Genomic DNA, 12737 nt, shown 5'->3' with positions numbered 1-12737 from the left:
TGTAATCATTTCAACATTCAGTAAAGAAAGCTAAATGAAGAAGTAAAATTGAGGGACTTTGAATTTACAAGATTTGGATTATCATTTGGCAATTGGAAAACTGAATGACTCAACAGAATATCTCTCTTGCCATTTGAAAACAAAATTGTAGTAAGATTTTTTTTATTTCCCCCAAACTATGCAACGGAATGAATGAATGCAGAGTTTGCAAGATATTTATTTTGTGTATTTTTTTTCTTCTGATAACAAATGATTGGCAGGAGATGGAGAGGGAGAGAGAGGTAATAGCAACATCAACTACACGTACAAGAGAGCAAGTATATTTATCCAATTTTAAAAGCATGTCCAACAATTACTGAAATATTGAAGGTGCTTTGTGATTCGGTAGTTGAGTACTGAATACGATATACTTTTGACCTTCTCAATCAAATACTTCAAGTTATTTTGATTGGATATTTTGATCCCCCCCCCCCCTCTCTCTCTCTCTCTCTCTCTCTCTGCATTGTCTTAAAAACTGACACTATAGGCATTCAATTTTAACAATTTAAGCATATTTCTCCCACATTCTTGATTACCACCCATCTGATTCATCTGCATGAAAAATGGCACATTTATAGATGGAATTCATCTTGCCTACATTGGCTGTTGCTATGTTTGGCAAGCCTCTGGCAAGCTTTGCAGTCATCCGAAGAGAAAATTTTGTTCAAAGAGTATGCATAACATTATTAAACAGGTCTTATTTATCACATCAACACTATAATCTCTCAAAAATTCTGAGCTTGATTACACTACCTTGCAATCTGTAATATAGCCATACATTCGATGTAATTCACATATAATGCAAAATGGCCAGCCGCAATAGATAAGTGATTTATTGAAAGCTTAATTCTCACAAATACTTTCCATATGCTCTGTAAAAGCATTCCAAAGCAATGAAAGTACCTTAGGCAAATATGTCACTTAAGTCTTGTTTCCACAACATAGAAGCTTTTACACCCAAAACAGTGAAACGCTGGCTACAAGGTCAAAATCTAGCATAAATTCTACAGCTCTCTATGTAAAAGACATAATACGTTAACAACAACGATATCATATAACAGATAGATTACCGGAAGGTTGCCTTGGAAAAGGAGGAGGGAACTTCCCTTAAAATGCCTACAGTAAAATGAAGAAACAGTATCTGCATACTGTTTAAGAGATGGTGGCTTACATATCATGCATCTAATGGCTTCTCTAGAAAAGAGTCTAGCTGGGTAACAGAATAATACATATCCTTATAATCAAGTAAAGATTTTCTCTCAAAGGGCCTCATTTACATTTTTGCTCTCAGCTGGATCATCCTGAATGCTATAGTGCTCTGAGGTTGTACTGCAATAGCGACAACTACTCTGCAGTCAATATCCTACACTAACAGAATTATTACCTTCAACCCTGGACTATAAACCATCCCTATAACCCTAATCCTAAACCAACATTTTTCATTTTTAACTGCAACCTTTATCTTTGACAAAATAAGGCCTGAAGCAATTGTCACCATTATATATATGTTGCAGAAGCAGCACGAGTGGGCATGAAGACACAGATGCACCTGAATGGGTTCTGTCAGGGTGCTCTCCTGGTCCTGGACCACTTCCATTAAGTAGTCAAAAAGTAAACCTTCAAATGTATTATCCTAAATACATAGTATGAAGAAGCTTTCAAGAACCAGTCTGACACACAAAACATGTCATGGTGATCTGTGCTACCATAGAACAGATGCTCTTGGTCTGCTCTCAAGCAAAAATTGAACCTCAAAATATCTGAAAACAAATGAAGAGTCAAACTGCAACTGAAGCATTTTTTTTTGTTTTGTTGCTTGTCTGTTTAATTTGAAGAAAAACAAGTTTTTCTTATTTGAGGGGCAAATCTAGATACCCTTGCTCTCTTGACATATGAAAATAGACTCAGTTTTTATCAAAATTAAGACTTATAATTATCTGCTTTTTATAGAGCAGTGAGATCAAACAAGCATAAATTGCAATATTCCATATATAATTTAAAAATCACTTGTATGTTTCATTAACACTTTTTCATGTGGAAACTAGATTGATATTTTTGTGTCTTTGGGTGCGTTCAAGCAATTTTTTGAAGCTAGAATCACAAATCAAAACGCCGTAAAAAATCAGTTACTGTGGGAGAGCGTTCAAACGATTTTTCATTAACACTGATTTTTCGCTCATTTCAAGCCCAGCCACTTCTCATCACACTGTGCAGTTTGACCCAGGAAGTATAGGTCAACTTCGCCACGTGCCTTCTTAATTTGTTTACAGTCGACTGTTGGCCAAACTGGAAGCAGGCCACGATAATGACGTTATAGAATCATAATTGAGATCTCCGACTGTCAAGCCATTTTTAGCGGCCATGATTCTGCAGAATCACGATACAAAACGCATCTTTTCAGGGCTTTATGTTTGCGTTTTTAAACATGGTTATTTTTACGACCAACGAAAAATCACTTTAAATCGCTTGAATGCAACCATGTTTTAAACTAAACTAAACGTCTTTGAAAAACATGTTTCTAGGGTGAAAAATTGTCGCTTGAATGCACCCTATAAGAAAGCAAATCAAATCGCTTCATTACATGAGCAGAAAGCACTCTATAAATTTGCCCTTGAGTGTACTATATCTGAATTGTATAAGCCTAATTGAAAAGCAAGTTCTTTTAAGTGATGTTTAGCTTTCACAATAAAAGAGGTTGAAAATCAGCACTTAAGCATTTATGCTCCAAACTCGCTCTTTCTGATGCCTATTCAAAGAGAATTGATCAAGGCTTTTGTAACTGAGATGTGTAAGAAGGGGAGAAGCATTACTGATCTGAATACAACAGTCACGTTTCCAATGATTTATCCCTGAACGAGGCAATTTTAATTGCTTGCATTTCAAAAAACTGATTGTAGTACATCCGCAATTGATAAGGGAAATTCCCTTTCCTTTAAAATGTCCTTCCCTTGTAACATGGCTACATGCAAATACGTGGGCTAACTATATCACTTTATTCTCCCAGCTAGGGCTGACTGTGTCTTACTATGAGACCTGCGCCCCCCCCCCCCCAAAAAAAAAAAAGAAAAAGAAAAAAAGAAAAGAAGAGATAAATTGCAGTTTTCAATTCCATTACGATCCTAAAAGTTGTAACAATTTCGTTTGTGATGGACATTGTGTACATTTATAATTTTTGTAATATAGATGCTATATCAGTGAAATTGTAAAAATGGAATTATCGTATGGCTTTGTCATATTTCTAAGCTGCGATAGAATCTATTCACAACAAAAATACATAGAACCAGTAAATATTTATGAATATATTTTTGAGTATACTGATTGAAAATCATTGCCATGTGGCTTGCTCATGAATGATGGGAGTATACATTGTAATTGATGATAATAATTAATAATAATAATAATAATAATAATAATAATAATAGTAATAATAATAATGATAATGATAATGATAATGATAAAGATAATGATAATAATCATAATCTACTACCACTACTACTACTAATAATAATGGGTTCTTGTATTTACGCTCATGTCTGTCAAACTTGGCACTCCTAGCCCTCCACATTAATGATCAATTGCATATTAATGCAAATGTTCACCTGAATATTAAACATTCCTTTACATTCAGTTCTAAATATAACTAAATGTATCATAAATACAGTACACGCCGAAAATCTCCGCAACACGATTTACACGATTCAAAATTTACACGATTCGACTGCTCGCGGGAATCGTGTAACCATTTATTTTTACACGATTCGTTTTTTGCCAATGAAGCGAAATTTGAATCGTGTAAACGTGTAATCGTGTAAAATTACACGATTCCTCAATTCAGGTCGAATCGTGTAATCGTGTAATCTTCCCGCCGAAAATCTCCGCAACACGATTACACGATTCAAAATTTACACGATTCGATTGCTCGCTGGAATTGTGTTACAATTTATTTTCAGTGGTGATGGTGAGCAGGTTAAGGATGTCTAGTTCAGTAAAAGCAAGAAGTTACTTCTTGGTTGAACGAGGACAAGTGGACGATACGAGCGGATAGCGAACATTACGCTTTCTTTCTCTTGTATATATTTTTAATTGCAGTGTCTTGTCTCTAGTTTTATTATAGACTGTTTGAAAGTTAAAAAAATCAGTCCACTTTCCGAAAAGCACTCTCGGATTTAATCCTCGGTGAGAAAAAAAGAAAAAAGCGATGAACGACGAAGAAAGGGGGGAATTTTGTTATTCCTAAGTTGTAAATAAGTAAAAATGATTACAAAATGTAAAGGAGGGCTAACATAATTAAGTATGTTGTGATACTCTTACATTACAAGGCTGTACCAATTAGAATTATGTTCACCACCTCATTCGTTACTATGAATATCGTTATACTTTTTTTTTATTCAATCATTATCCATTTTACAAACCTGGTTTGTAAAAACGCGTCAAAACTCGTCATATGACGAACAAAGACCAAGGTTTGACGACAAACCTCCTTTGTGAATTCGGGCCTTAGACTTTGATCACTTATTGGTTTTTTAGCGTTCCTCGATCATTTTCGTAAATTACCTTTTACAACATTGCATTATTCAGCTATATGTATAAAGAGCTACGGTCAAGGCTTAAGGGCACACTTCCTGTCACATACAAAAGAAGCTTACTCTGAATGTGGCCTGCCATTGACCCTCGCCGGGGACAAAGGCCGTTGCCCTAGCTACAGGCAGAGATCCTTACATAATACCTATTGTTCAGGGGGTTCCCCTTGAACATAGGATCCCCCTGAACAATAGGTATTACATGTACGTAAGTATGTAAGCCACTGGCTACAGAGTGTAGGGAACAGTTGCAAGCCGAGAATGAATAGAATAAGTGAATGGCCAACTGTCTTTGAGTTACGTTTAGCTCTAGAGCGGCACAGTGTCCCCCCACTTTTTCAAGTTCCCCCAAAGTGCCCCTTTGAGTGTAGGAAAAGTACCTATTTTACTTTGACAAGTGTCCCTATTAATTTGTAAAAGTGCCCCTTCCCCTTTCAACTCTGATAAGTGCTCCTTTTCTTTTGACACACGCCCCTTTTCCTTCGACGAGTTCCTATTTTCCTTTGCAATAAGTGTCCATTTTCCATTCTCATTAGTGTCCTTTTAATCTCTAGTAAGTATCCCCCTTTAAGTACGAGAAGTGCCCCTCTTCACTTTTGATAAATGCCCCCATCAACTCCGATAAATGCCCCTATTAAAATCTGATCGGTGCCCCTTTTCTTTCAACTAAAGCTTTTTTATCGCTCTTTCTCTCTCTCTCTCTCACTCTCTCTCTTTCTTTCAATATCTTTCCATTCCCCCATATCTTTCTCGCCTCTATTTCCCTCATTATGTTCCCCTCTTACCTTATTTATTTGTCTCTATTCCTCTCCGTTTCATAGCCTTCTCATTTCTGTTAATTTTACTATGTTTCGCCCTACTTTTTTATCACTCTATTTCACTCTTTCTTTTCTTCCGGTCAACTTTTTAGTTTTCCCATTTTTCTCTCTTGCATAATTTTTTCTGTTTATCTTTATCGTGCCTCTCAACCCTCATTTTCCTTTTATAATGTTCCCTTCTCCTCGTAGCTATCTTTTTTTCCTTTACTATTTCATCTGTCTTCCTGTTTCTGACGTTTTCCTACCTTGTCTCACGGATTAGTATACGATACATGTTAGTGGAAAGTGCTGAGGTTTATACACGAATATAAAGTACAGTAATTAACTGATGTACACTGAAGGTAAGTTGTGTATAAAGCAATTGGTGTAAGCAGGATACGATTTAACGATTGTTGCAGCTTGTCGCATCGTTCTACCAATGCCCTTATAACCCTAATAACTATTTACACGATTACACGATTCAGAGCGACATTCTTCAATCGTGTAAATTTACACGATTACACAGTTACACGATTGTTGCATCTGGTCGAATCATCCGACCAATGCACTTAACTATTTACACGATTACACGATTCAGAGCGACATTCTTCAATCGTGTAAATTTACACGATTACACAGTTACACGATTCAGGTGAATCGTGTAAACCGTGTAATCCTAAAAATAAATCGTGTAATCGTGTTGCGGAGATTTTCGGCGTGTACTGTAAGCACAAAGCTGCAAAATTGGATTATTGAAATGCTCAAAAAGTGAAAAACAAAATCTTTCCTCTTTGTCTCGGGTACATCATGTCACATTGGCATACATGTAGGCCTCGCTCTATATTGATATTATCAGGAGAATCTTTATTTGGTTTTATTCCATGACATTTAAGAATTGATGAATAAGGTTTCCAAAGGCAGCATCCATAATCTAAATACCGTCATTAGATTTATTTGAAAATGGAACAGGAAGCCTTTTAGTGCCTCTGAAAATTTGATGGCAAAATCACTGTAACTCGATCATGACTGTTTACTTGTGAAATACATTGTATCTATCAATACACATATATTTTCCTATCAATATTCAGTTTCTAAGTTTGCATCAAAATGTTCAGGAGAAATAAACAGACAATGAAACAGTTAAATGAAGGGGAAAGGGACAGCCGATGATAATATAAAGAAGATTGAAGCAGAGAGAAAAAGAGAGAGTGAGAGAGAGAGAGAGAGAGAGAGAGAGAGAAAGAGAGAGAGAAAGGGAGAGAGAAAGAGAGAGAGAGAGAGAAATACCATCAGACAGCTCAATTATGATGGGAAAACATGAAATAGCAACAAACACGGCAAAGGAGTGAGGCTATTTCTATAAGCATACAATGACACAGAGACAGAAGAATGAATTTAATTAATCATTGGTCATCCATGGATTGTCAAATGAAGGATGTTCAACTTCAATTGTCCTTCAAAAGTTTATGACAAATCTTTGTAAGTCAGCATTGTTTACTCATAAACCACCAATCAATAGACAAAGTCTGCAATCAATATTTACCTTCAGACTTGTATGAATTTAAATGTTTGCTACATGTATTCTATTTCCTATTCTTACACCCATCTCTATCTCAATCTCATCAGTCTACGAGCCATCTTCTTCACATCATATGTATGATTTCTCTACAAGCTTGAGAGTCAACACGAAGCACTTAGTAACTTGACCCGTCATCGTCAAATATTTTGACCAATCCAGCGTGTCTGTGACAGACAAGCAAGCGCGCTGGCCCAGGAAACGGACGCTAAAGCCTTGGCCAAAGCTTGTCACTCTCTTGTTGACAAGGGATTATTTGGGTAGTGTTGCTTGTAACAAGAAGGCAGCCGTCAATCCTGTTATCATAGCTAACATGGCGTATCCGCGACAACCTCCTGTCTCTTTCCATCTCCTCTCCTTCTTTCCTGACTCTCCACCCTCTGTACATCTCAGGGTTTTTGTCATTCTAGGGCCATTTCATCTCTTTGCTCTTAATTTCCCACTTGTCCATATCTATCTAGTTCTATATCTTTTAGCTCATTTCCTCCCCGCCACTCCCTCACATTCTTTCTTGCTAGCAGATTAAGTGTCTTCAATCAGATTACATTTTTTTGCTTTAAAACTTTACCCAAATGTATGTTGACATACCATATGATTGTTAAGTGCATTATATATGCTCTTCTTCAACAAACATTTCTCATATTCGACAAGATCTCTTTTTCATCCTCCACCTCAATCATGCCACAGGCACTCTTACACTTTCATAAAAATGTTCCTTCCTTCCTTCCTCTCTACATTGTGCACTTTTTTCTGTCTTGTTTCCATTCTACAATCTCTCCTAGGCATATTTCAGCCGTCTCTGAACTGATTTTGATCAAACAAAGATGATTTTGTCATCTAAATTGTATGCTCTTTCAAATTTGACACTCAGCTTTTCATTTTCTCACAAATAAATTATTGTGTGTAGCGCCCTCTATATAAAAACTCAACTATCCCTTTAAGTATGATGATAAGTATTTCCCATGATATTCTCCAGTGGGGGAATCAAAATAAAACCAAAATCAAATTCATCTTTCACAATTCCTTACCACAAAGTATTTTCTCTTTGCCAATGATCCTAAATTCTACGAACGAATTAGTGTTAATGATAGTATTGAGCACATGGTAAGGAACCCACAACATAAAGATAGACAACACAAGTTCTTCAAAACAGTAATAAACCGCTTACCACCGAAGTCTCTAAGTAGTATATGAAGATCAATACAAACTAGCATGACATCAATAAAGATTACATTTGTTTAATTTTAAAAAGGAGCAAATTGGATTCCAGTCTCTTCACATTGTCTCAGGAGCAATCTTAGAGTGACCTAGCTCTAAAACAAGCCAATATCCCGCTTAAATGGTCAAACCAAATCTCATTTAATCAATGATTGTCTCTGATTGCCATCCACAGGATGACCGCAAAACCTACATGGCCCGGTATTGGTTGGACCGCTCCCAATATTACCTACTGTCACCCGACACCTCTCGGCATTGTCGTCGGGAAAGTGCAGGTAACCCCTTTTACGATTTACGTCTACCAGTAATTCTCAGGTGGTTCCACTAGACATCTCCCCCCCCCCCCCAACTCTCCCTGCGTGTTTCGTCAGACGATGTGCTAAATACGCATCTGGCCATATTTGCAGATGAACACCTTCGCCCGAGTCCTGTCAAATCTCCCGGGTGACACGTTTTCCCCCCTCATATATCCTTCCTTGCTCTTTTTTTCTCGTCCTTCCCCTCCTTTTGATTTGGAGCATCTTTCTTCCAACACACACTCTCACTCTCTCCTATGAATAAGTATGACCGCAAAATTTAATCACACTTCAATTTTCTCGCTCAGTGCCGAATTTGCAAGAGGTGGGGACCAACATAGCCATGTCGGTTGTCGATGTTATTCCGCAGTTTCCAATTACGACTTGCCACCTGAGTGTCACATAGACTCTTCTCAAACAACCATTCCGACCGACCGAGATTGGAAAGGCTAGCTCAAAAAGAGGGACAGAGGCAGGGATAAACATATGTTCTGGAGCAAGAGCAGGAAGTTTTTATATAAGTTGCAAAGTAGTGACAGCATATATTTCGGAAAAGTCAAGGAAGAGAACTTTCGAAGAAACCTAATGTAGCTAAATAGTTTAAGTACATTTTCTTGTTTAAAGGGAATAGCCTGTATGTGAAGGGGAAAAGTATGATGTATAACAAATTTACTTCAATTGCCAAAATTTGAAAACAAAGACATGGAACATTTTAAAATGAAATACATATTTCAAGACATCATTAGGTTGGTCTGATATATCTTACCTTATGTTTATTCTATATAATTATATATCATTGATATATGTGTTTGACCGATCTAATTATAAGAACAAAAGTATATCCCTCCAAAATATTAAACAACAATGATATCAACAAATCTTGTGTTTTACTTTTAATTGTGTACTGCTCTGGTCATTCTGCTTTTTTTCTTCAATGAACTGTTCCCCTTTCAAAAATATTCAACTACTTACATTAAACCTACAATCCCCCACCATATGGCCTTAAATAGTTCCTCCCTCATCCATCCCAGATTCCCATTCTTCATATCCCAATTCACTGATATGGCATTTCAGCTCCGGTTTCATGAGCAATTTGTACAGACAGCCTTCCATAACACAGCTAGGCTTTTGCCTCCCCACCTCCCCTACAGGTTTGTGTTTGTTTAATCTCCACATGTTAAATGCATGCCCAAAATATTTCACACGTTGCATGGTTATTGATTGTCTGCGAGCCATAGGTCTAGCTCTGCTCCACGCCTAATGATAATGATGAAGACGATCGAGCTAGAGGAGAAAAGGGTCTGGAAGTGTTTCAGGGTTTGAGGTTTGCGTTCAAGGATAAATACTATTGTTGGTCTGGAGATGGGCAGCTAGGCTAGCTAGGTGATCTTATATCTTTCATAGATTGAATTCATTGTTGATTATGCTGCTAATCCATAGGACAAAACCATTGGCACCTATTTAAATAGACTATAAAAAGACATATCAACTGAAGTGAAAAGACAGGAAGAGAAAAAGAATATGGACACATACTGTATTCCTGTAAACAGAAAAGACATGATCCTGACACAACAAGATCATATAGTATACATGCAACAAACACACTTACATCTTATATCAGGGAATAATTTTCCTTAAATTTTTTTATTAGCAATTTCAGCTGATGGATAAATATTTCAAATGAAATTCTGTACATTTCTATGGAAGAAAACTGCTACACAAAAGATATTTTGTATAGCAATCATGCAAAAATACATAGCAAATTGCGATGCGATACCAGGAAAATTATTCCCTGTATATCACTGGTTGATTTACTTTCATGTACTGACCTACATCTTGTTGCAAACAAATTCATGACTCAGTAAGTGTAACCATGTTCTTTTTATCCAGCCGTGCTTCTAATTTACACTAACATTCATAACAGCACATTCTGAATATCAGATTTAAGTACAATTTCACATGAAAACCTCCCACTATCATTGCTGATTGCAAAGACAGACACATACTATGAGTCAACAATAAGCTCTGTGTTTGAGTAACTAAGAAAACAGTTGTTCTGCAGAGCCTGTTAGCTCAAGTGTTAAATCATTTATTTGAAGCATTCACATACCAGCCCAATTAAATTAGAATTTAATTTCACTCATTGCTCCCATGTTGTGACAGCTTATATTTATACAAACGACGTGCAAACTCCTACATCAAAGTTGTTGGAGCTTATATAACCGATTTGTATTAAATTTAACAAAAATATATGCATGTATGTGGAAATCAATTTGCATGTTGCTCCAAGAAACTCCATAAGGATTTAAGCGGGAAAAAAGCAACTGGAGTTCTTAATAGGGGGAAATTGCCCCTGGGATATTTAATGTGGGGAGACATTCTTTCATTATAGAAAATCATGTACATAATTTACTGTTATAACAGAATGTAATCAGTAATTTAAATGAAGGTCTCAATAAACCAACAAAGCCCAAATTGAATAGAAAGAAATGTTAGCAAATGAAATTGATCCAAAATATATAAATAAATGCTATCTACTCCTGATAGCAAGAAAGGAATTTCCACTACTTTAATGACACTGTAAAAATAGCCTACAGGTACTTAAACAAAGTGTTCTCAATCATATTTTATTAACCCATCATCTATTAGAACTAGATTGTCTCTGTAAATTCATATGGGATTTAGAGAATTCAGTAGTCACAGGGTTAGGAGATCAAAGACAAATAATTTATAATCATGGCATTTAAGCTTTCTAAATCTTAACCTAAGTAGATTCGTTATCAATTCTTGAATTTTTTGTTTAAAGCGCTGGACACAAAAGACTACACAGGCTTCAATTGTGCCCATGAACCAGCTGGTAGACAAGACTAATATTATTCATAGTAGGTGAAAGCTATCAAAACATGAGTGCAAGAAAATCAATAAAGTAAAGTTTTGTATGAAAGCTGTCGTGTGTGATAGTGAAGGTTAAATATTTTCCATTCAATTAAGCCAGTGGCTACTAAAATCTCTCACTTCACATACTCCATAGGCTATAATGCAGGATCCACTGGGTTCATGTAGGTAACGTGTTAATTATTGTTGGCCACAACATATGGGCAGTAGAAAGTATTTGATACTACTTCTTTCCATTCGTTTAAATTGAGAGCCATCAACATTATAATTACAATTGCACAAATATCAAGACTTTCATTTAAACACTTTGATAATCTAATGCATACATATACATGTACATGGAAACACTTACTGAAATAATGAAGTGCATTTGTTTTTTTTACCATACATTGAAGAAGGGTTTGTATGAGAGAGAAACAAACATTACAGATGGCCATGTCTTAAAATGAAACATGTCCATTTTGTCAGATGTCGCTACCGGCAATGACTCTTTAAAATGCGCATGTTACATCTTTGAGAAAACAGGAGGCTGGTTAGTTCAAAATGTTTGGAAAAGGAACTGTGTCTCACCTCAAACATACACATTCTCACACACAAGAGATACAGACAAAGAAAGACCCTACTACCCATTATTTATCATGTTCGCAGTTGGAATAATATGCAGACGAATACCATGGGGATTCCTATGATCAACGCACAAAAATAGAGAGTGCTGTGTACATAAGTAGTGTCTGTATTTTAAAAGAGGAATTAAAGAAGGTGAGACGAGACTCTACATACAAAAGAGTGGATATAAAATAATAATTATTATTATTATTATACAGGTAGTAGAAGGGGTGGAGTGAGAGAAGAAAAGAGAGAAAGATGGGGAGAAATTATGGCAGTTGAGAGAAACAATATCCTTCTAATAAAAGATATGCACCGGATAAATTTGAAAGAGGAAAAATATTAACGTTTACACCACAGTGCATTTTTATTTTACTGAAAGCATATCAGTTCACCTTTTAATATTCAACTTATTATGCATAACATAACCCTGTTAATATTCAACTTATTATGCATTTGCAGCAAATATCATATTGTACATGTATGCCAACGCATCTTTAGCTATCTACATACTGTAAATAGATTTTTTTTTCTTGCTGTGATCTTCCAATGTGTGATTTAGAGGACTGACGCGATCACTTGGAAGAGGAAAAAAGTACATTGCACAGTAGAAATGAAATCATATTGTCTTTGAGATTTTAAGAGATATTGGTATTGCCTTTGCTACTTAAAAAGATGCTATCTACAGGTTTACAACAAGCTGGTTGTTGGATAGTGATTTTGTGCCGAG

Source organism: Strongylocentrotus purpuratus, unplaced genomic scaffold (assembly GCF_000002235.5).
Source record: "Strongylocentrotus purpuratus isolate Spur 01 unplaced genomic scaffold, Spur_5.0 spur5_scaffold_6, whole genome shotgun sequence".
Lineage (NCBI taxonomy): Eukaryota > Metazoa > Echinodermata > Echinoidea > Camarodonta > Strongylocentrotidae > Strongylocentrotus > Strongylocentrotus purpuratus.
This window is presented reverse-complemented; position numbering follows the sequence as displayed.